Source organism: Macrobrachium rosenbergii, chromosome 2 (assembly GCF_040412425.1).
Source record: "Macrobrachium rosenbergii isolate ZJJX-2024 chromosome 2, ASM4041242v1, whole genome shotgun sequence".
NCBI classification, from domain to species: domain Eukaryota; kingdom Metazoa; phylum Arthropoda; class Malacostraca; order Decapoda; family Palaemonidae; genus Macrobrachium; species Macrobrachium rosenbergii.
The window spans coordinates 39962422-39988885 of NC_089742.1; the positions used below are offsets into that span (position 1 = coordinate 39962422).

The 26464-nt window shown below is 38.1% G+C and overlaps 2 long non-coding RNA genes across 2 annotated transcripts in view; one reads left to right on the plus strand and one right to left on the minus strand.

The window, feature by feature from the left end:
* Positions 1 to 13345, plus strand: LOC136845581 (uncharacterized). The gene is made up of 3 exons (XR_010855194.1): positions 1 to 2128; positions 8018 to 8068; positions 10521 to 13345. It is a non-coding gene; the product is annotated as an uncharacterized lncRNA (long non-coding RNA).
* Positions 10573 to 26464, minus strand: part of LOC136845573 (uncharacterized) — a 24409-nt gene continuing 8517 nt past the window's right edge. The window contains exons 3-4 of the long non-coding RNA XR_010855190.1: positions 24811 to 24948; positions 10573 to 13948 (exon numbers count right to left, since the gene is read on the minus strand). This is a non-coding gene — a long non-coding RNA (uncharacterized lncRNA). The remainder of the gene's footprint in view (positions 13949 to 24810; positions 24949 to 26464) is intronic.

The window sequence follows — 26464 nt, forward strand, 5'->3', positions numbered from 1 at the left end:
TACTAACCTAAATTTCTCCCTCAGATATATGTTTTGTCAATAAATAATGTTAACAAATAAAGAGATTATAAAGTATTGTTATGGTAAGTCTAAATTTAATAACAACACCCGCTGAAGTCAATGACAGGAGCTTGTTTTCGAATGCACGCTGCATAATTTTTTTACTTTTCACACATTTTAACACCAATTGGGATAAATTACACTAAGCATAAGAAAGGGATTTTGACAAAGGAAAAATCTATTTCTTGGGGAAGACCTGTGTCACCCAGTGAAATTGGTTCCAATTAGCACATTTCTAGGTATAAGATTGCTATATATCCCAGAGAAAAAAGCTATGTAGAATGCTGGAGTTACTACCTCCAGTTCGATCATCTCAAACAGATGTCGATATATACCAGGGGTGAGCTATTACGCTTCCACAGGCCTTCGTCCAATAGACTTCTCAATTCTCAAGTACCAGAATCTACTAAAAACATGGAATTAAAACTCACTATTGGTGAAAACTTCTGGGGAGGTAAAAGGAACAGCCCTGAAATTTAGATTTGCAAAATCAGCATAGTAATTAAGATATTGGTAATACAAAATATTAGAATCATGAAATTATTAAGAGTAAAAAAAGGAACTGTTTATGAAAGGTATAAAACATATTAGATAGTATGTGATTTATGTAAATTTTGATCTAGTTGTGAGATCTAAATGCAGGCTGCCTAGTACTCTACTTTTCCTTGTTTTTTGAGGAAACTCCTACTAAAAAGTTTGAAAGGATTAAAAAAAATCAGTGCTTATAACTGAATAGATATAAGAGTACAGAAGTGTGCTGAATGAGTGTGGCAGTGTGTTTGGTTATTGATTTGTTGATTAGCCACTTTATTAGTGATGATGTTTTCGGTTTATATATAAGCTGCCATCTAATGTTATATAAATGTTTTTGTAAACAATCACCAGAGCAAGTGAATGAAGCCAATCAGAGATTGAAGAAAGCTTGCACAGCCAAGAAAGTTGATCCTGCAGAAGTAGCTACTGCTCAGGCTCTTCTAGAGTCCGGGAGTGCAAAATTTCAGATGAAATTGCTTCTCTAAACAAGAAGAAAAAAACTTGAGTGATAGTGCATCTCAGTGACTGACAAATTATCGTAGTAATTTAGTTTTGAGATGTTAATGTATTGTGAAGCTCATTATATACAGGCTCTATTTTTGTAACTATTGATATTTAATCTGATTGATTATACCTTTTTGTTTGCATATTACAGTACTTAAGTATTGCTGAATGCTAGTCAAAGGCATATTTCACTGAAAATGTGAAGTGGATAATGTTGTGTAATTGAATCAAATAATTTAATAAAAAAGGGTGAAACCAAATGCAAGGGCCTTGTAACTTTTGTTTTATAATTAGTTGTAGAATAGAACAAACTAGGTATTTTTTACCTATTGTTACTAGGTTGGTAAGGGGTGGGCCTTGGTGGGGTTTCCCCCCCTTTAAAAAAAGTCTTTATTTAGTATAATGAAGCAAGTAACACCTGCTTACTTGTACTGATTAATTATTCTTTGATAATGAATTTTAAACGTTCCTACATGTATGCATTTAAATGCTTAAAATGTCACATTTGAAATATCACTTTATATCCATGTGACACTCCTACATGTATGCATTTAAATGTTTAAAATGTCACATTGGAAATATCGCATATCCATGAGCCACTCCTACTTCTTTAAGATTATAGCTCCTACCTTTTTTTGGTCAGACTCCTACTTTTTTTTCAGGGCTGCTAGGAGGCCTGTAAATGTTTGTGCATGTGTTGAATGAGTGCTGATAAACACAGATGTGACAGTTTTGACAGAAACTCTTAAACATGTGAATAAATCACTGTTTCATTTATTTTTGTGAAATTAACTGGGTTGTATCAGATTGTTGTTGATGTACTGAAATTATTTCAGTTTTGATCAAAACGATGACGTAGTGAAACGATGGGATGCCCACCTACTCATGCAGTTTTCTTACTGTTTAGAACTGTGGAGGGAGCATTGTGGAGGAACCAGGACCCACTTTAACATCAAAATATGCCAGCTGACATTGAGGTATAATGCTGTTCAACATTCATAAGGTAGAAGTCAGCTATTGAAATCAGGAGGTAAGTTTATTTTTTTGTCTAATAAGATAATCAGGACCAATATGAGTGCAGCGATATATACTTTTAGTAAAATATGCATAAGTCATATTTGCCATAAACACTGACATTACTGAAGGTTTTTATGTAGTTCTTATAGAAATGCATGAACCTTGAAATAGAAATATGGTATGTTAAAAAAGATTGCCACAGTACAGCACAGAAGTCTAAACTTCACCAGAAGTATCATTTTCAATCATACAAATGTCACAAGGCAGAGGAACTGTATTCTTTATTTATTTTTTGCTCATGTATTGTACTCTGTACAGAAATGATATATTGATTTTGTAAGACAGAGTAGACTACTTAACCAGTGTGCAGAAATATTCCTATAAACCCCATTCCATTTAAGCTGTCATTTTGATTGATACTGTGAGGTCCAGAGCTGTTGCAGGGACCCTCAGGCCATCCTCACTTAAAAACAAAAATCTACATGACGCACTGAGACTCTCAGGTAACAGATCCAGTGTTCTTAATTCAAGCAATCTTTTATGCATTTTTCAGAAGATGCTTTATGTCCTTGTCAAAACTGTAATTACTAATGTATGTAAGGCATTGCAAGCTTTCTACCCATAAGTATTTGAAACCGCTTCCTAATTTGTATATAGAATTGTTAACCATTCTTCAGGTGTGAGAAAACACATCTGACTGTGTATAGACATCCCTCCGTTTTCTTCTAATGTCAAATTCTACTTTTCCCGCTTGCAAGAGTTCTTGACCTGTGAGAGATTTTGTATCATTAAATTAAATACACCTTGACTCTGTCTCTTACTCGCCGCCTCGTTATATTGGTGACCCTAAAGATAACTGAAGCAGCCACCCTCAGCACCAGCGACAATGCTTCAGCAGCAAACATCCACCTACTGCCCTTCACAACCCACAACCCAGAGGCCAGATTCTTCAGAGCAGAGACCATCTACAGGTCGAAGAATATCTCCTCTTCATCCTGCAAAGCTGACATCGTCCTTGAGTTCCTTCCAGACAACGTCTTCAAGCAGTTTGAAGAATGGCTCATGACCAAAAGGCAACCATCACCTACGAAATGCTGAAGGCCCAACTAAGGTCATCCTTCAGCATGCCGCCCATCCTCAGAGCTAGGAAATTCCTAGACAGTGTAGGGGCAGCAATAGGAGACCAACAGCCGTCGCATGCCTACAAGCAACTATGCCAGCTAAATATGATCCCCACCACAGATGGCTGCCCAGATACTACGTTGGACCTTGTGAGAGAGGTCCAACCTACAAAATTACCCTGCCAAACAGTCGCGGCCATCCCCAATGCGTCAACCACGGACTTTGACGATTTCCTAAAGACAGTCGACGCCACCCACCTGTCCCACAAGTCGATGGAGCCTATACAACCAACTGCAGCAACAGCTGCCCCCCAGCCACAGCAGCAGACTGACACAGAGACTGACAGCAATCCAGAGGGCCCCGCTGCCTCCATACACCACTACCAGAGCTCCAGGTGGAAAAACAAACCAGAATACAAGCCCAGAACAGAAGAACAACATCCCAGGGGTATTTCTACCACTGGAGGTTTGGGAGCAAAGCCCAAATATGTGAAAATGATTGCCGCATGTCAAAAAACATGCAAAAGGGTCGCAGCAGTGACCCAACAAAATAAACGTCAGCGGTGGGGAGACTGGTTTCCTTGTAAGAGACACTGCACCTGCTTTCCACTGTGTTTCTTCCAGGTACAAGCAAAAAGATTGTAAGTGTTTTTTCATTGTAGATGAAACTTCAAATATGGAGTTCCTGGTCGACACCAGCACATTCAAATCATTCATGCCAGGCAACCCGCACGAACGCCTCAGTCCAACACCCAGCACCCTACATATGTTAACTGTCAGTGGAGCCTCACTGAAAATATATGGGATAAAGGCCATGAAAGTGTCGTTTGGCGTGAAGAAGTACAACTGGACGTTCATCACAGTAGACATAACAATCGCACTTTGAGGAGCAGACTTCCTAAAAGCCCACAACATATGGGTAGGCAAAGCGAAACAGCAGCTTATCACACGACCCACCCCCGTAGCCCCACTCGCTGACTCCAGCACCGGAGATAAGTCTCCTCCTACAGGAATTCCAGGAGGTATTTACAGATGACCTACAGCACGACCTGACCAAACCCGTAAAGCACCACGCCCAGCACCACATAGTCACTGAAGGTCCCCCAGTGCACACCTGTTTCAGATGTTTGGCCCCAGAAAAACTCGCCCAAGCCAAACAAGCCTTCTGGGACATGGAACAGGCAGGAACATGCCAAAAAGCCTCCAGCCCCTGGGTATCTCCCCAACACACAGCACCAAAACCTGATGACACATGGCAACCTTGTGGCGACTACTGGAAACTCAACATTAAGACAGTACCTGACAGGTACCCACTGCTGAACACTGCCGACACAACCAACCAGATGGAGGGTGCCAAAATATTTACAAAGATCAACCTGGTGAAGGGATACTTCCAAGTCCTGGTCGAAAAGGAGGACATAGAAATAACGGCCATCATCACCCCCTTTGGCACATAACCTTCAACTACAGCTGCTTCTCCCTTCATAACTCAGGTGCGACCTTCCAATGTCTGATGGACGAAATCCTGCGCAGCCTACCCTTCTGCATCGTTTACATCGACGATATACTGATATTCAGCTCCAACATCAAACAGAGAGACGTCAGGCGGGTCCTGCACATATGTTAAGAAAATGGACTTATACTCCGAAGAGACAAATGCAAATGGGCAAAACTAGTACAGGCACTCCCTGCTTACCAGTGGTATTGGTTAATGGCCATCCAGTTTTATAGAAGTTGTCTAGCAACACTGTTAACTGGATTTTCGGCACCAATCTCAGTTAGCAGCGCCAATCTCTGGTTAATGGCGCTGTTAAGTGGGTCATCAGTGGCGCAGATCCCCAGTTAGTGGTGCCGATATCCAGCTAATGGCACCGTTAAGCGGATCATTACTGCTATTGTCACTGATTTTCGGTTAGCGGAGCTCAGCTGGGAACGGAACCCCCAACATTAACCAGGGACTGCCTGTAGTGAAATTCCTTGGCCACCAAATAAGCCCCAACGGTATCAAGCCCCTCCCGATGAAGGTCCAAGCAATCACCGACTTCCCAAACCCAACAACAATCAAAGCAGTCCAAGAATTGATGGGAATGAGTAGCTATTACCACCGTTTCATACCTAACCTTGCTGAAATAATGGCCCCAGTATATAAGTGTTTAAAAGGAAAACCTGAAAAACTATGTTGGTATGAAAAACAAGATAAAGCCTTCACACTAGCTAAAAAAAAGCAATCACCTCTGCTGCCACACTAATCTTTCCTTTACTCCATGGGTCCCTCACCTTAATGACAGACGCGAGTAGCACAGCAATGGGCACGGTACTTGAACAAGACACAGACAATGGTCGTCACCCGTTGGCATTCTTCAGCAAGAAGTTATCACCAGAAGAAAAAAAGTACAGTACTTCATGTTCAACTGAGAGTTACTGGCAGTCCACAGAGCCATCACCACTTCCAACACACGCTAGAAGGACGACAATTCGTGGTGCAGATGGACCACCAACTGTTGGTACATTCCTTAGCCAAAAGCAGAGACGGGTGGTCAGCAAGACAGCATCATCACCTATTGTTGATAGCAGAACATTCTTGCACTATCAGATACTTGAAAGGCCCTTTCCCCAAACTCCATCAACACCGTCCAGATCATGATATATCCTGAAATAGCACTGGCTCAGAAGGATGACATGGACCTACAGCGACTTTGGCGGGAGAACCCTGTCCTTACATGGAGTGACCTGTCCATCAACAACGGAGAGATGACCATCACCTTCGAGATGAGTACTGGACGCCCTCGCCCATACCTACTGTTAGGGTTGAGAAAGAAAACCTTTAACCTCGCTCACAATCTGTTCCACCCATCAGGCAGATCCACCACCTGAAACTTGTCAGAGCGTACACCTGGTGGAGAATGAAAGCGGACATCAAAAAGTAGGCAAGAGAATGCCTCCCATGCCAAACGTCAAAAGTAACAAGGCACACAGAGGTGGGGATAGGAGAATTCCAGACAACAACATCGACAACAGGCCCACATCCACGTTGACATCAGGAGACCCCTGACCCCCTCCGAGGGGTACAGGTATCTCTTCATGATCATCAAGAGGAACTGGAGATGTCCAGAAGCAATACCAGTAAGGCAGCAGACAGCAGAGAGTTGTGCAAAAGTACTAATAGACTGGGTCAACAGGCATGGAGTATCGCAGTACATAACAAGCGACAGAGGGCTAACTTCACCTCCACCTTTTGGAGCTCCCTTGCACCCAGCCTTGGGACAAAATTCATTCATACTTCAGCATACAACCCAGAAGAGGACAGCACGGTGGAGCAGCTGCACTGCTTCCGCAAATCAGTACTCACTGCCAGATGTCAGGCGGGAATTGGAGAAAGTAATTACCGTGGGTCATGCTGGGATTAAGAACAACCCCACACGCAGCATTCAATGCATCGCTGGCAGAAGCACTCTGTGGCCAATCATTGACAATACCGGCAGATGTTCGTAGAGCATTGGAAACATCATGCTGGCGAAAACAACATACAACATAGCAAGAAAAAAACACACCCCAAAGACCTTAAAATAGCAAGGTATGCGTTCATAAGAATAGACGCATACAAACCCCCCTCTCCAGCCTACTTGGGACCACACTGCAACACAGAGAGAAAGTGTATCAGCTGACAGTGGAAGGGAAAATCACCTGGGTCTCCACTGACAGATTAAAACTGGCCTATATCCCAAACTATGACCCACTCCCCTAGGTTTACTTTTGGGAGGGAAGCACTCTGAGGTCCAGAGCCATCACTGGGACTCTCAGGCCATCCTCGCTTCAAAACAAAAATCTACATGACGCACAGAGACTCTCAGGACAAATGGATCCAGCTCCTGATTCAAGCGATCTTTTATGCAATTTTCAGAAGATACTTTATGTCCTTGTCAGAACTGTAATTCCTAATGTATGTAAGGCATTGCAAACTTTGTACCCATATGCTTTTGAAACCTCTTCCTAATTTGTATATAGAATTGTTAACCATTCTTCAGGTGTGAGAAAACTCATCTGACTGTACATAGACATCCCTCCGTTTTCTTCTAATGTCAAATTCTACTTTTCTGCTCGCAAGACTTCTTGACCTGTTAGAGATTTTGTATCAATTAATTAGAATACACCTTGACTCTACCTCTTACTCGCCACATCGTTATAATACGTTTGTTGTGCAGAACATATTTTATAGAGATATTCATCCTTTGTGTTTAATTTGTCTCCAAAACATTCTGTTAACATAGTTTGTGAAGTTTTTTATGTAATGTGGGAAAAATAGAAACTCAACTGGTTTCTTGGAGGTAATTAGTTGTTGTTTCTTGTGAAGGTGTCCTTTTGACATTTATTGCCTGATAAACCAGTTAGAGACCACAGGCAATTTGGAGGGTTTCTACTGCATTGCTGAAAGACTTCCAGCATCTTGTTATTAAGACATTATCACAGTATCAACCACATTGGCTAAAAAAGCATAGACCTTCTTTCATATTTACTATTCTTATTGCATCCTACAACCTACCACCCTTATAACACAGCTCGTGGTAAAGTTCAATGTTTTTTATGTTTTGAGATGCTTATCTCAGAATTCACCTTTCCTTCTAACTTAATTGTGTGCTATCTTTTTTTTGCACACATACTATACTGTACACTGGGCAAAGGAAGCACAGACAGATACCTTTAGACATCTTAATCTTTGGGAAAGTGTTGGAAGTACTTTTGATGTTGTGTAGTTATTACTGAAGGAATGTATTTTATTTCAGACTCAGGACTGAATTGCAAGCAGCAATGAAGGTTGCTGGGATAGAATTAAGGTATGTCTCCTCAGAAATTTAAACATTTCCCAGGATATATGAGATAGTTTTTTAAATAAGAAAAATTAGCGGCAGTGGTTATACTGTATAGGCCTGTGCAGAAGTGTTACAGTATTAGCATTTTGGTGCTTGTATATCTAGAGATATTAAATTGTTGAAGTCGATAAAAAGAATTTTTTTGGAAGTTATTTAGTTCTAAATTTCTTAGCTTTTATAAGTGTAAGGCCTTGAACTGGCATTGCTAGATATAATAAAACAACTTTTTATAGTTGTTCCAATTTAGGTGATTGGATATCATAGATTCGTTTTAGATTATGGTATGTGGCGCACCTAAAAAAAGTTCTGTAGACCCCCTCCCCTAGACTCCAAGGCCTTTTTTGTGGATTGTGTACATAAGAGAGGAGCTACCTAAATCCAACTGACATTACAGTACTCAGATTTATGTATTTTCAAACTCCATTTTCATTGACTTGTTTTGCCTGATGATTTTCAGTTAATGGACCACATGTGTCATCAGATTTAATCAAGATAACTGAAGCGTGGGAAAATAGTTCAGTTAGCTTCAGAGCTGATGATCTTGGTTTATTGTAGTAGCTGATCCGGAATAGATATCTAGCCAGGATTCTTTTCTAAAACAAGAGGAGAATTCCAGTAACAGTTTCAGAGAAAAAGTCACAATTGTAGAGTTTAGGTTATAATCTGAAACATTTCATCACTACAACTCTTTGAATCTAAAATTACTGGCTCTACATTTATAATATTGAGGTTCTTATCTTCATGCAATAGACAATTTATGTCATGAAATATATCTGAAATATCCCCAATAGTATAAACCCTAGTCCATCAGTTTCAGGATCTGAAAACAAACATTCAGTAAATCTTGTAGCAACTTTTGAAACATTCAAAATTAGGTCTTGATAAAATTGTATTTATTTTGGCATTTTAAGGCCTGTAACACTCTCTGGTTCAGATAAAATAGACTTATAGGAATTCCCACAGTTCAGCGTAATGAGAGTCACCCATTTGGTTAATAGGCCTTTGAAGATGACCCAATATTAATAGATTTTGAACTCTCAGAGAGGGTAGGTTGATGGCCATTAACTATGACCATGGTTCCAGATAAAATGATTATAGTTGAAACTTCCAGATGTATGTATTTTCCATTTTGATATGGCTGGATTTTTAGAAATTATTGTATGTAACCTTGGAGTACAGTATAGAAAACTGATTCAGGTATAGATTTTGCAAAAACTGGATACCAGAACTTTTTAGCAACACAAGGTACACCGATTTCAGAATGATGGAGTCATCTGATATTGTACAGTATTTGATTAATCTTTTAAAGAATGTTTGGGTATAGGTGATGGATTAAACTTGAAAACAAAAAGTCTCCATGAACTATTGAAGAGATTGATACTGAGTTGCTGAAACTAACATTTACTGTCCATCATTTTTTTAATTGGAGATTTTCACGCAGTTGTAACCTGCAATGATATTAGAACTGCCTTTTAGAAACCCAAGAGGGCTGGGCAAGATTTTGGGCAATGTCTCTTGACTGATGCAAGGCAAGTATTTAAAGAACATGAAAATGGAAAAATTTAGTCTTCGAGAAATGTAGAACTACAGAAGTTTTAATGGCCTGTGTTGTGGTGATTTTACTTACCAATTACTAGAAAAAATTTGCATGAAATACTCATGTTTATGGAGAATGTTGATACAGGTATGGTTCTTTGCAAAATATTTTTTCTCTAAAAACTTTCCACCTCTATATATCACCTTTGTACAAAAGCAATATTTGTTGGAAGGGAGTAGTGTAGAGTTATTTGATGGAAACTCAAAAAAAGTGCAATTTAAAGTGTTGCACAGGCAACTGGGAATGACACCCAGAGACAGAAAGAATGTGGTTCTAAGTATAGGTTATGGACTTAGCACTCCAGTAGCTCTTAGAATAGTCGTCACAGAGGAAAGCTTATCACTGTACATAATTTTTATGTGAAAATAAATTGTTATTCTGAATCTAGAAGTTCGCTTTAATTTCAACTTTCCCACCCAGATTTTGGGAAATTGCCAAAAGCCTTAACAAGGTTATAACTAAGGCCAAGTACTTCTTTTTCCTGACACTCCTTTTGTTCAGAGAGATTGGCATCAGATGGTAGTGCTGTAACATACTTATTCGTAGCAAGCCTTGATGGAATAATAATAATAATTTATATGCATTAAAAAATGTCTGTCAGTTTGTAGTGAAATTTAATTCGAAGACCCAAATTGATCTTTTTAAGTAGTTACTATTGCAAAGACCCCATGTGTAACCCCCCCCCCTCTGCCCTCTGTAACTGAAACCTGTGTGTAGGCTGCTTTAGGCCAATTTCTAGCTACTTATGTTCTAACTTTGTTACCTTGTAATGAGAAGACCTCAACTTTCCATAATCTAATCCCTTTCTCAACCTTTCAGGTTATCCATCTTGAAGAGAGTAACTGATGACTTTTGAAGAAAATTACCCAAAGTTGTGTATCATTTTATTAAAGGTAGGTGTTTGATGGACACAAAATAATTATCTCTTGGGAGATGTGACTTGGATAAGATAAAAAAAGATTGTCCAGATAGAACTAAAACTACAGATTTTTCTTTTTAGAGCTTGGTTTTACAAAAACTCAAAGCAATGCAATTTTAAATTTTAGACTTTGACCCAGGGACTTTGACCCAAGGCAGAAAGGAAATAGTGAGATTAAAAGTGAAATTGAACCTTGTGAACTCGGTGCCAATATAAGTCTTAGAATATTCTTAAAGAATTAATTTTGATAAAGAACTTTAATTACAGTAGCAAAATGAACTAGGGAAGCAGATGATTTCAGGGTTTGTAACCTTTATATAAAACATCTTGGTACAGTATTATGAAATTTTGAATTCTGCAAGACTAGTTTGATTTTCTTTGCCATTTACCCTGTAGTTATGGACCAATTGTAGAGTACAATGAGAAATTCAGTTGGTGAGAGCTGTAAATGTCTCTTTGGAAAAGGATTAAGCCAAAAAGAGTACTTGGAGGATTTAAGACACATTGGAGAGAGGCGAGACATTGTTGATGCTGTAAAATTTTACCAGATATGTGAATAATTATATTTAAGGTGGGAACTTTTTGTTGTAATTTGCTGATTGGCACATTTTAGTGAAATTTACATTACAGTCCAGTTTTCATTTACCAAATATTTAGTGTCATGACCAAATCAAATTTATTTCATTAAGATGTCCTTGATAAAAGACTACAGGCATTTAACACTAGTCTTAAAAACAGCCTGCTTCTGTACCCGTTAATAAAAGGGGCTCAGGTGTAGGATGTTTGGGGTCTGTTTATAACTTAAGTAAAAAATCTCATGGTGACATAGCAAAGTAAAAAATCTCATGGTGACATAGCATCAACTACTTCCTCAACTCTCCAGGAAAGTGTGTAAGGCTTATAAGCTTAAAGGGAACAAATTTAAAGGGACTCAAGTCTCACTATGGAATTCTGCAGGTATCTGCTATGAAAGCAGTACATTAACATGAAGAGGCTACTAGTTTTATTTATCAATCTGTACAAATGTACCAGAATGTACTGATTACTGCTAGAGAGAGAATAATCTTACTTTGTTTGACTATTAAAACTAGAGTGGATAATAGTTCAGCTTTGCTTCTTGTACTTTCTAAATAGGAACTGCAGTTTTTATCACGTGTTAGTTCACATAATCTACAGTATCACTGAAACAGAAACCTGCTACTGGTTCAGTATTTCATGGTGTATATTTTCTCCATTCATAGTTTACTTTCAACTTTAATTTCTCTAACAGCTATAAAGTAGCTCTGTTTTTCGGGATAAAAAATACTTAATTTTTTTATCAGTTTTACAATAGCTATATGGCACCTCAGTATCCTTGGGGATTTTTGGTCTTTTTGATGTAGAATTGGCCATCAGGTGGCTCATTATTTTTTTTAGTGAATAGGTTTGTAATGCAAATTTCTTATCTGTTTGACATCAGTATTTAGGTATTCACTATGTTTTGGGATATATAATTTTTTATATGAAAGTAGTATATGTTTGATACCAGTTACAAGTAACCTAGTGTTTCTAGATATTATAGGTAATTTAAGTTTTTGGTTCAGTGTTAACTACCTGGCATGCTTCAGGTCATTCTTATACTTAAGAAGCATATCATCATCTGTTTGTTTCAGGATACATATTTTTTGTTTACTTAAAATATCTTATAAATCTAATACAGCTATGTTTCAGGCTACATATTTTTTGTTTACTTAAAATATCTTATAAATCTAATACAGCTATGTTTCAGGCTAAACTGTTTTCACTCGAATTTCTTAGCATTGTAGATATTTGCTATTAAGTAGCTTGATACATTTCAGGGTACAAGTTTTTTACCTAGAATTATCATCTTTTTAGTAACAGCTATCAGATAGACCAGGATGTTTCAGGTTACTTAATATTAAGCATGAATTTATCATTATAATATCAGCTGTTAGGTAGTCATGGCTATATTTTGTATACAGTATTTAATTTAAACTGAGAAGTCATGTATGTTTAAGAACAGATTTTTTACTTTCGTGTTACTTGTTTGTATTATAAAAAAGCATTCAAGTACATTAGTCAACTCAGTTTTGATTTGCAGTAAACAGGTCATTGTTTGATACTATACATTTGCCTGGGCTCAAAGTTAATGTGAGATAAATAGTAGGTTTTTCTGATTTTCACTCTTTTTCCCGAAGCTGATATATGATCAACAACAAATAGTTAATTAGTAAGGAGGAATGGGCCCTTATTGGTTTCATGGAATATCTTCATTGTGGGCAGTATAGTTAGAGGTAGTATTGTGGAATAAAATTTGTGAGGTATGACCTTCATAGAATAGAGATAATATTGTTGGCAGGAGTACAAATGATTCCTGATAGCTTTTCTATTCTCAAGAAGTCTTATAGATAATAATATCTTGTCATAATAGGGACTTGGAGTTGAGCTTCTTGAATACTCATTGCAGCTGTAACCCATAGTTTGTTTCAATTATTGAACTGCATCAGTTCCTTTAAAGAAAAATTCAGATTGGCTACAAGGGCTTCCTTTATTGTAATATTCAATAAACACTGGTCTTCCTTTATTGTAATATTCAATAAACATTGGTACTTACAGTTTAAGATTAAGGTTATCCACAGGCTTTTAGAAATATTTCTATTTTAAATACTATGTTTACCCTATGTAAAAGTCACCTGTGACCACAGTAAAAATATTTCCATTTTAAGTACTTTTATGTACCTAATATGAAAGTCACCTGTGACCACGTAGAACTTAACCAAATTATCTTACATTTTTGTACCTGGTATATCTCTTATTTTGCCTGTCTTATTACATTTAAACTGAAGCTTCTTATTAACACCTCTCCAACAGTTATTCTATTTAACCTGAAGCTTCTTAGTAACACCACTCTACCACAAAGAGTTTTTACCAGCCACTGCAGTAAAATGTAAGTCAAATCTGATAACTGAAACATCCGAGATTGATTCCGTAAATATACGCTGTCAAGCCAAGTGCTGGGGCACTATGGCCATTCAAGGCTAGACAGTGAAAAGTGGAAGTTGGAGTGGTTGGACAGCAAGACAGAGATCCAGAAAATACAGGACGTTAAGTAAGAGGAATAAAGGACATTAAGTAAGAGGAATTGAAAATGGAACTGGGAGAAAGCACAGTAAGTTGCACCAATTACAGTAGTAATAGTTTAAGTAATACTGGTGAGCAGAAATGGCTGTAAAGTAAAACGCTAAAAGGTAGGTAAAACTAGAGGCCAAAGGAATGCTGCAAACACCCTAGTAATGCCGACAAGTTGCTGATGAATTCCAGTAGTAAACTGTAATGAAAGAAATAACGATTATTAATTCAACATGTAATTTAAACATTCTTCATACAACATAATGTTATTTAAACATTCTTCATACAACATATGTTGCAATTACTCAACATAATCTGCCTTAATAGCTAAAGTCCTGACCAAAAATGTTTATTTTGTTAGTGCTTTTCAAATAAGAACAACTTGGGACAAATTTCATATCTACAAATATCAAATGCATTGAAGACATCAAATACCAAACTTGAATAGGTTTATAACAAACAAACCTTGTGTTTTAATTCTGCCTATTCTTCAAAAAGGAACAGCTGGCTGTATGTGCTGGTATGTCTTCATGAAAGAATGAGTTAAGTATAACTCCATTCTCAAATTTGTGAGTATAATGTCACCACTGTTGGGGAAGCCTCAATTTGTAATCTAATACTGTATTCAGTTTGGTTTATATTGCCTCTATGGATTGTGGGCCCAGTGTTTCATGCCATTCCTTAATATTCTTCCTTTGAGGAAACAGTTTAGAATGACATCACATTTTCTATTACCATATATTTCCATGTATAAGACGACCTTTAGATAAGACGAGGCAAAAAATTAAGGTAAATTATCATGACTAATTACAAAATGATGTGTGTACGCTAGCTTTTGGTTAACGTACATACTCGCATATCATGCCACTTTTGAAGACCTAATTTTGAAGCTGATTTTAAGGGGGTTGCATCGTACACGAGTTATAAAATTAGCGTATGTAATATTCACATATTGGTAACGTAATATAAAAAAAAAAATTAGTATGCATGTTTTCCATGGATCTTTAAAAAAATTTATACTTTACCCAATAATATTGCATGTACAGTATTTTCATATTACTATTGTATTATAAAATACAAACATAGCGTTCATGCACCATTTGCACTGTTTAGGTTTTTGTGAATGTGGCCAACAATACCATTCAGGAATTTTTGTTTAGGCATCAATTTCCATTTAAAGATAACCATGGGGGAAAATTTCATCCCATCTGCCATACACATTAAAACAACAGTAAAATGTGTTTTTTTATGCCCAGTAGTTTTGATTAAAATACTTTTCTCTCCAGTTTTATTTTACAGTCTAGTTTGATGGCACATCGAAGTTTACGGGAGTTTCATCTATGTTGCCGATGCATGATTATTTATAGTCATTAGAAGCTTGAACATTGTTTTTTCAGCTTCAGCTACAACTTGCAACTTAAAATTTAGCAGTATATTTCCTTACTGATCTTTTCTCCATAGTGAATAAGGGTATATAGTACTGAATGTAAAAATATCTTTTCTCCATAGTGAATAAGGGTATATAGTACTGAATGTAAAAATATCTCTATTATCAGGTTTGGGTGTTCATAGCAAAACAGCTTTTTCTCGTTTGGTTATTTATGGCTGTATGTGTTTACGCAACGAGCATAGCGTTACTAACAATACTTTTATCATTCTCTTTTACTTTAACTCATTCAACTAGAAGATGGGATAAAGAGGTGGAGGAAAAAGAGGTTAGTCTAATGTACGATAATGATTGTACACAATTATTGTTCATGACTAAATTATTCATAACAGTTGTATGTAATCCAAAATTGTGTTATTTCACCAAAATAATGAATTTTTAATAAAAATTTAATATATTTTCCTAAATGTTATTACTACCGTAATTACCCTACCATTAGAATTCCTGAAAGGTTACTGACAGATAAATGTTTCTGTGAGTGCAACCATAACGCGATGTTGACATTTTCTCAGCCGGGCTTGCATAGATAAAAGTCGATTTCAATGATATGGAATTATTTCTCTAATATTCCAATAATATATAAGGTAAAAATGGTTTTATTACCTTTATCAGTTTATTTCATTATGTGAATCTTTTCATTTAAGTGGGTGGTAATTGCACCGAGGCCGAGGCTAGCCTGCCGAGAAACATCACTAGAATTCAAGGTTTGATTTTCAGTTGTAGAAGATGACCTCCAATTTTTAGGGGTGAATTTTAGGATTTAAAGGTCGTCTTATACGTGGAAATATATGGAAGTTACAAGAATGTATACAATGTTTAACCACCTTCCTTCAACTTGATTTGCTACAGAACCACCACCTGTTTCATATTATAGGTAAACTGTATGCTTTAGGCAGGATCTAGGGACAATTAAAATTCAGTGCCTTTCATTTTCATCATCACCCCACTTTTCATGTCCATGAATACTTGTATTTGTGTAAAAGTAATAATAAAGTGTTTATGCTATGTATTATCCTCCTCAATCCTCTTCTTTCAAAATGTTTCTCCTGTTCTAATGATTCTATCCTATAAATGAACTTAATTTTTTATACCTTACATTGTCTACCTCACATTTTCTTCTTAAGCACGAGGATTGGAAAATCAACACACTTTCTTTGAGTGATCAGTGCAACTAGAGAAGAACGCCCATGGTCCCCTTGTTTTAAAATTTAAATCTTGGGAAGAAAAAAAAAAAAGTCTTGAGAGGGAATGGAAATAAAAAAAATTTTAAAAATACCACATTAGAAGAAACTTCAGAAATACTAATCAAACAAATTAAATCTGCGTTCAGTTAGAATGAGATGAAACCTGAAACAATGGGTACTACTCTAACTTGCTTCCAGTCACTGAAAGAACAGCAAACATAAACAGATTAAAGTTCTTACCAGCATTATAAAACCAAAAATACTCAACAGTATTTCATGAATATGAGACTTGGACTATTACAATGAGCACAGAACAAAGATGCATTGGTATTTCAAATGCAGAGGTATCTGAGGATCATGTACAGTGCTCCCCCATTTTTACGCGGGGGTTAGGTTCCACAACCTATCACGGAATTGCAAAAATCCCCTCTAAAAATGCTTATAACTGCCAAATATCTTGTACCCTTATAAATGCCTATTTTAACATTTCACTGCTTAATCTGATAGTTCAAAGAAAAATATACCCTTGATTATCACATTAAAACAATTTAATATTTCAAACAAAAATACACCCCAAACCATCATTCCGAAATACCCAAAGTAACCTAACATCACAGTACTCTCCTACTACTGTTACTCTTAAGTAGGCTATATACACCCCTAAAATGCTATTAACTGCCCATTTTAACAGTTCATCGCCAAACTTGACAGTTCAAACAAAAACATACCTCAAACTATCATCCCAGAGCACCCTAATATAATTTCAAAGTCATGTTACAAAATTAAGTACCAGCCTACAATTGTTACTCTTAAGTGTCCCCCATCATTCAGATGGACATTTTCTTTGGCCTACATAACTTTGCGCATCGTTCTGCGCATACTGTAATGCACTGGGTGTACATTTTACGTATGCTGATATTTTCCTATGTTGTAAGATGATTTTGAAATATATTTACTGTACAGGTATGTATTTTAGGATAGTACTAGTACTGTATAGAGCATATCTATAATACATGGGTAGTTTATAACGACGGAACACATACCTCCAAACAGAATGCTAGGTTGTTACATCATGTTAGTATTTTCGTTATTACGTACAAATACATTTATGGTAAAAAAAATTGTATACTACAGTAAGTTCTTGGTTTACGTAATTTTGTGGTTAGTCCTCACCATCCCCCATAAATTTATTAAAAAATTTTTGTGCCACTCTCTCTCTCTCTCTCAGTATACATATACAGTACTTTAATGAGAAAACATAGCAAAATACCTATAACATGTTATTTCACCAACAGAATCCATTTATATTGTATTGATCTAATCAACATAAAAATATTTAAAATCTGAATTTCACACATGAAACTCAAAACTTTAATGAAAATATCAATTGCTTTACCATAAACATAAAAAAACATGAAAATCAACAAATCCAGCAAGTTCAAAACAGATTGGCGTAAGTAGTGCTGCCATATTTTTTGCTTTGTCTGATTTATTGTACCGTATCTCATTACAAGTTTAGTTGACTATGATTATCACACATATTATAACAGTACATAAGAGAATATTTTAACACTGTTGATGTTTCATCTCTAATCACCTATTGATGTTTCACCTCTAATCACCGTAAAAATATTTAAAATCCGAATTTCATACGTAGGCAACTCTCAACATTCTCATCCTAGCCATAGTTTAAGTGCCTTTGAATTCTCCTCCCTGGCAAGTTAGTGTGCTTCGATGTATAAACACTTCAGTTCTGTTTCTCTCAAACAGTTTACATATACTTTAATGAAAAAAAAAAAACAGCTAAATATCAATGAAACGTTATTTCACTTACAGAATCCATTTATACTGTGCTTAGACTTCAATGTAAAAATGACTTTTTCATAAAATAAAGTTTTATATATACTTACTAAGTAATTACACAGCTAACAATTTCCAATAACCAGCAGCTAAAATTTGAAAATTTGTGGTAGCGATTCTTTTGTTTATTTTGGTGTAAGTAGCTAGCCCGCCCACTTTCAGGGAAGATGAGGAACAACATAGCAAGAAGGTTCAATTTGTTTATGTTGCAATGTCCATGAGAGGGGAGGAGGGAGGGCTCCCACTCTGTAATTACTTGTAAGTATATATAAAACTTTATATTATAATGTCATTTTTATATAAATAACTTAAGTAATTACATAGCTGATTCCCACATTGATACGAGATGGGATTCATGGACTTATTGTACCTCAAGTATTACAAGTAATAATTTGAGAATAGAAAGGAGTATTTAACATCAATACAATGTTTGTTGTTCCTTACCTGATAAGAGAGCTGCTGCAGGAAGATACTGCCTCTGATGGCACTCATCTTACCCTGTAGAAGTGTGGCAGTATAGCATAAGTGGGTACCTCACAGAGAAGGACTTCTCCGAATGCTAGCAAAGTATAGAAAGTTTGCCCCTGCCCTGGGCTCAGTACTGACACAACAACAGATAAAAAATGCTGATACTTACACCAAAAGATTAAAAACACCATCACTCATCCATTAAAAGGCCTGGAGGCTATCCCAGTACAGAGTACCCCAGGCTCCCCCAAACTCAACAAGTATCAAGGTGAAGAGTAAGGATGGAAGGAACTCTTCCTATACTTCCTTCCACAACACCGTGCCAGCCACCAATAAAGGATCCAAGGTACTGCAATCATTAAGAACTGTTTCAACATTGCGTAGATAATGTGCCAAAAAAACTGACTGACATTCCAATAAGAGGATTAGAGACTGGAGGCAAGAGAAAGATTATGTCTGAACGACAAGGAAGTTGCCACGGCTCTAATCTCGCGTGCTCTTACTCTTAGAAAGGGAAGAAGCTCTTCTCCCACTTGTGAATGAGATCTCTCAGAAAGAGAGAGGGCATTCTTCGAGAGAGGACGCGAAGGGTTCTTCACTGAACACCACATGTGATCAGACGTACCTCTTATTTTGTAAGTCTTATGGAGATAGTACTTTAGAGCCCATACCAGACAAAGGAATCTTTCCTCATCTAATGAACCTACCACCTGAGACAGGTTCTAAATGCTAGGAGAACGAAGCCAAGATTTGGCTAGATTTTTGTTCTTGGCAAGAAAACCAAGAGTAAAGGAGCAAATCGCATCTCCATTAGAGAAACTGATTCTCCTATCCAGAGCTTGTATCTCTCTCTCTTGGCTGTAGCTAAGGTTACTAGGTCTAAAGTCTTCTTCGTTAAGTCCTCAGCGAAGCAGAATCAATAGGTTCAAAGGTTGGACCTGAAGGCCATTAGTATCAATCACGTCCAGGTTCCATGAAACTTGCTGTGAATCTTTGTGCTTCGTGGTAATGAACGATTTAACAAGTTCGGATAAATCCCGATCCGAAGAAATATCTAGGCTTCTATTGCCCTATAACCTTTGATAGCGGATGAGGACAAGCCTTTAGAAGTTCTCAGGAACAACAGAAAATTGGAGATCTCTGTTAAAGATGTCTCAGAAGAAGAAAGTTAAGTATACCTAGTTTTGGCTCAGACCACTGAGCTGATTAACAGCTCCTAGGGCTGGTCTGAAGGATTAGCCTTGTTTACGCTGCATAAGAACCACTGGTTACTTAGCAATGGACCTACAGCTTATTGTGGAATCCGGAACACATTGAGAAGCTAGAAATGAATTTCTATCACCAGAATAAATTCTCTTATCCTTTATCAGCCGGCTATGGAATTAAACTTCGCCCATCGAATGACGGGTTCGAAGCTCAACCGATCGCCAACAAAGGGCTTGTCTCAGAAGAAGAATCATGATTTGCTCGGCACCAGGTGCGGAAACAACCACTTGCTTGCAGACACTGGCTGAAGACTATTCCTGCATCTACAGCCAGTCAGGTGCAGCTGTTTCCAAAATCCCTTAGCCCGGTGAGCTCTCTTGATAGTTTGAATCCTGGTCAGAGCTAGCGGATAACCCTGATGGAATTGCCTGAGATGGGGCTTGTCTCAGAAGCTTGCAGTTTTGGAGGAAGTAGTCTGGGAAATCGCTCAGAGACTTATAAGGTTCGAAACCATTCCCCTTTAAGAGGCCAAAAGGGATCTATGAGAATCATTGAAGCATTCTCATGAGACTGGAATTTGTTTGTCACTTCCCTTACCATCCCGAAGGGAGGGAATGCATGCAGGCTCTTGTTGGACCAGTCCAACAGCATGGCATCCATTGCCCAAGCTGCGGGATCTGGAACTGGAGAACAATAAAGTGGAATGTGGTGATTTTTGGAGGTTGCAAACAGGTCTATTGTCAGTCTTCCCCACAGCTTCCACAACTCTAAGCATAACACTGGGTCCAACGTCCATTCCGTGGGAATCACCTGGTTGCTGTGACTCAGCTGGTCTGCTAGTACATTCACCTTGTCTTCGCACAAAAACTCTACCATCCTTGTCTGATTTTGATGAGCCCAGAGAAGGTGGTCTTGCGCTGCCTCACAGAGGGAGAAGGAGCGAGTTCCCCTTTGCTTGCTTATGTAGGCCAGGGTGGTCGTATTGTCCGAATGCATTGCAATGGTCTTGTCTTGAACTTCCTAAGCGAGGCTTGCAATCCTGAGACTGACTCAGCAATGTTCTTTCAAGTTTATATGCCTAAGTTTCCTGCTCCGATATCCACCTTCCGGAGACTTCCTTGTTACCCAGGATCACGTCCCAACCAAAGTCGGATGTGTCTGCATAGAAGCTCAGGTCAGGGTTCAGAGCAAAGACAGACTTTCCTTCCAGTAGCCTGTTTGGATCTCCACCAAAGCAGATGATGTTGATGTCTTGGGTGATTAAACACAAACGAAGTCCGTGATTTCACGGTCCCAATTGTCTCTGAGGTAAAACTGGAGTACCCTCTTGTGAATGTCTCCCCGAGGAGACAAACTGCTTGTTGGAAGCCAATGTCCTAGGAGGCTCATCCACTTGTTGGCCGAAAACATTTGAAGAACAAGAAACTCATCTATCGTCTTTAGACAGGATTCTATCCCCTTAAAAGCAGTTAAAGCCTGAAAAGACAAGAATCTAGACTCATTCCCAAATACACTATCTGTTATGATGGAATTAGCTAAGACTTTTGAAGGTTGATCAAAAGTCCTAACTCCTTCGCTTAGGCAAGAGTCTTTTGAATGCCCCCCCGTGCAATCTTCCTTTGAGGGAGAACGAATGAGCCAGTCGTCCAGATAGATGGCAATGTTGATGCCCACTAAATGGAGCCAACATGCTACAGAGCGAGAATGTCAGTGAAAGCCTGAGGGGCTGTCGAAAGTCCGAAGCATAGTGCCCGGAACTGAAAAATCTGGTTCTGAAAGACAAAGCAAAGGTACTTCCTTGAGTCTGGATGTATGGGGACACGGAAGTACGCATCTTGCATGTCTATGGAGTCCATACAGTCCCCTTGATGAATGGATGCAAGAACTGAGAGGTTCGACTCATTCTGAATTTTGTCTTCCGCACGGAGACATCCCAGTGCACCGACATCCAGCTGGCCTCCATCCCCTCCTGAAAACTCGAACAATGAAAAGGCGATTGTAAAAGCCCTCCGATTCTACATCCGTGACTTCCTCATCACTCTTTTTGAAGAAGACCAGAAACCACCTTCTGAGAGGCCGAAAACCTTCTTGAGCCTTTCAAAAATGCGGCTAATGCGATGGGTTTCTTGACTAACGGTGGATAATCTATGAAGGGAATAGAGTGTCCGTTCTTGAGTATCTCTATTACACACTTTTCTGCTCCTCTCTTGCTCCATTCTTCCCAAAAAAGGAGGAGTCTGGGACCCACTGCTGCACGGGGAAAACTTTCCTCACTTTTTGGAAGAAGGTTTGAATGAAAACTTTTGATGGCCCTGGAGGAGAAACGGACGTTAGCATGAGGCCTAAACTGAAATCTTTGCCTTGCGCCTCGAAAGGGCTGGCACTGCGTAGGAGGGGAAGACTTGGTACTGAAGGAAAAATTCTCTCGAGCATGTTTAGAAGACTGGGTCAGGAGATCTTGCGTTGACTCCTTTTGCAAGTCAGAAGTGATACCATTAACCACTGCCTGAGGGAAAAGGAAGCCATGCACTAGAGGAGAGAACAGAAGAGCCAGTTTCTGTGCAGACAAGACCACATTGGATGTATAAGAGCACCAAAGCTCTCTCTTCTTAATACCCATATCGTGCGTTGAGATCAATTCCTGAGAGGCATCTCTAACTCCCGTCCATACAGGAAAGTAAGCCCAGAAGATCCGAAGATAAATCCATGGGAACAGAAGGAAAGTCCTGGATTTTCTTGGCCAGGGAGCCCACTGCCCAATCCAGGAAACTGGTCACTTCAAAACTTTTTGAAAATGTTCAACAGGTGATCAAGTTCAGCAGAAGAGAACATCACCTTTGCCGCTGAAAAGGCAGACCTACAGGACGTCAATGAGTCCAGAAAAGGCAGACCTACGGGAGGCTTCAAAGAGTCCAGAAAAGGCAGACCTATAGGAGGCTTCAATGAGTCCAAAGAAGTCCCCCTGGGTGGAGGCAGACACACCCAGAGAGGGAACTTCCCCGGTAGCATAATACAAATATCTGCAACAGGTGCAGACCCCACCGACCTTCCTTGGGCCTCCGGTATGACTTCTCCCAACTGTGGGGGAGTATTACAAGAACCTTCGCCTAGGACAGTCGGCGGGACAGACAGCCAGCTACTCCACTAACACTTCACTATGAGCACTACATTCATGGTTCATAATTTGATGAACTGAATCACCCAACTGAGACATGGGATGCATTAGTAATTCAAACTTCTGATCAAACTTCGCTTCATGAGTGGCAATGGCATTGGGGTTGGAAGTATGAGAGCTGGGAACGGGAACAGGTCGTAAAGCTGAAGGACCGAGATTAAGATACATAACAGAAATTACAGGAACATCAGATGATTTCAAAGAATGCTGACTAGCTAAAGACTTGTCACTCCTAGCACTAGCTTTCCTAATTGTGCTTTTTCCAATTTGAAAGGCGAAGTTAAAATCTTCCACTGTTTAGGTCCCAGTCAAAAAAGGGTGCAAGATCTAGAGCACACTTGGCCCTGCAACTAGCACACACAGAATGTAAATCGTACTTGGCAGAAGCCAACTCGGACGCAGCCTTTCCTGCAATAACGAAAGTGCTTGATGCACCTTGCGGCCAGACATTGTCAAAGTAAGTGAAAAGTAAGTCCAAACAAGAATCAAAATTCTGTAAATTGTCTAATTAAGTCAACCTGACTAAATAATACTGATCTTCCTAGGAAAATAATCAGTAAAGCCTACAAAAATCCAAATTACCATAGCTACTGCTCACCACCTTTGTTGAAAGCCAGCAGAAATTACCTACTTGCTATGTTGTTCCTCTTCTTCCCAAAAGTGGGCGGGGCTAGCTACTTACACCAAGATACAGTAAACAAAAGAATTGCTACTACAAATTTTCAAATTTAGCTGGTGGTTATTTGAAATTGTTAGCTATGTAATTACTTGGTAAGTTACTTATATAAAAACCACAGTTTCTCTCTCTCAAACAGTATAATATCCTTTAACAAAAGAAAAAAGTATAATATCCTTCAATATAAGAAAACAGTAGAATATCACTGAAATGTTATTTCACTTACAGAATCCATTTATACTGTGCTTAGACTTCGATGTAAAACCACAGTTCTCTTTCTCTTCTCAAACAATATACATATACTTTAATGAAAAAGAAAGAAGAAAAAAAAAATCACTTACAGAATCCATTTATACTGTCCTTAGACTTCGATGTAAAACCACAGCCTTTAGTACACTGTACATACATTTTAATGAAAATACAGTAATTAGTTAATAAATATTGTTGCTCTACAAAAAAAAAAAGAATTAGTGATCATTTTAGAGATACAAACCAACGAAAAATCTCCAATTTAGTGAAATTTCCCCCACGGACAAGTGAATGATGTGTTCCACAAAAGTCCAACAAAATGAAACACGGAAATGTGAAATGCATAAAAAAGGGAGCACTGTATATGGAAACTTGGATTATTACAGTGAGCAAAGAACAAAACTCCATTGATATTTCAGATGCAGAGGTCTGGAGATGGCATTATAATTATGAAGTAGGAAAAATAACAAAAACACCAGTTTCAAATAAAAAAAAAAAAAAAAATCCTAAAAGACTGCTAAGGGCAATGCATATAACATATATGGAGGAGTGGAGGAGGGTGGATTCTTGCAAATGATGGTGTGACTGCCAGACAACCAGAGAGCTCAGCGAGACAACCTGCTGGCAAATCTATATGCACTGTTACAATGGCATAAAGAAGTATGATATGAAGGGTGTGGTTTTATGTATTAATGGTAATTACTGAGGCCTATGAATTAGAGCGAGTGTGGTCTTCATTCCTCTTAATGATTTTGTAAAAAGAAATTGTGCATGAAATTCATGTATGAACACCTACCATTAAAGGCAAATTGCAAATTAATGCTGCTTTCTCACCAGCCTTTCAGTATGAAGCTTTGGTAAAAAGAACATTTCCTCTGTTTTGTAGTAATCATTTGGATGCTGAAGAAGTTTTTCTCACAGTTTTATGGGAATCCTGAAATGAAATAAAAAGCTATTCACTGAAAACTGCAAAAATCTCTTCTACTCCATTAGTCAAGCTTTACTGAACCTTTAATAATAACACAGGAATAAATTTTAAAGAAATCTGTTTTATGACACAATACGAACTTATTGCAGCTTACAGAAGCAACTGTAAAAGACCATTATCAATTATGAATGAAATAAAACTGACCAATCAAACTTTATGGAACTGATGGACATCTATCATTCAGACCTCTTAAGAATATAAAATTGTTACTACTCTTTTCGTTACAAACTTCGTGAGACTACTCAGTTCCAAAAACTTATTCTTAAATGTGAAAACAGCAACAAATATGACAAATTAAACAGACATTTGTATTTTTCCTAACCTACAAACCCACAACATCATGTGATTAGGCATTGGACAGCAAAAGAAGAAAAAGAAGAAGGAGAAGAAGACAATAAAGGTGAAGGGCAAAGTGACAGTGCAAGGAACCTTAATTTCCATCGCAACTGTTATGGTTCAAGTTTCAGATAATGAGAGGACAGTGCCCAAATGCCTCAAGTGTAATCCTCTTTTGTCCACCTTTCTGAGCGACAATCTAACGATGACCCTGGGGGAGATTCTTGGGCAAAAATACATATTGTGGAAACATTCGGCTCAGTACCTTCCACTTATTCCAGGCATCTACAATGAAATACACTGCCTCTTCAATCATCGAGTTCTTTTCAAAACTCATTTCTTGGTCCAGGAAATTGGACCATCATCTTCCACTTCAGACATATAGTAATGCTGTGGTCCACAGGCTAGACAAAATTGGTGGTGTTGGGAGGAAACAATCAGGCGGTCCATTGCCTTGGGATGACAAGGTATTATCTAGAAGACAGATGAATCAATTGGTTTTATTCCAGCAATGTATTATCCAAAAGTACAAAGAAACATAGCCAGCTGTGTAGGAATGGTTAATGGGTGTTGTCATCAACACTTTGACTTGAGTTTCCCGTCACACAAAGCTGCTTACAGGCAACCCCACTAAAAGTACTGGAATTTCTGATAAAAGGATATTAGTTTGAGATCTACAACTAAACTGGAAACAAACACAAAGGCAATATTCTCATCTACCTTGAATGCTGAAGAAGTCATCTCATCCAAAGGTAAGAGCACATACAGGAATTTTACATCTTCCAGAAGAGGTCTAACTCATCCATACTAAGGATATGGCTTGGCATTCACATAGCCCCAAAAAAGATCTTACAGGATACCTGGGGACACTTTAAACAGCCTCCTCATCGTCAATCATAGCTTCACCCTATGTGGTTACAAACCAAACTTATCACATTTCTTGAAGTCCTACTTATACCAAAAATAATCTACAACAAGGGTCCCCTTAAAATATTAACCAACAATCCAATCTTGATGCTTCATATAGACAAAACCATTGTCATGATCATCTAGGTAGAAAAGAACAGTATTACTGTACTGCATGCAAGCACATAAATCAGTATGCAACACCATTTTTTCTTTATAA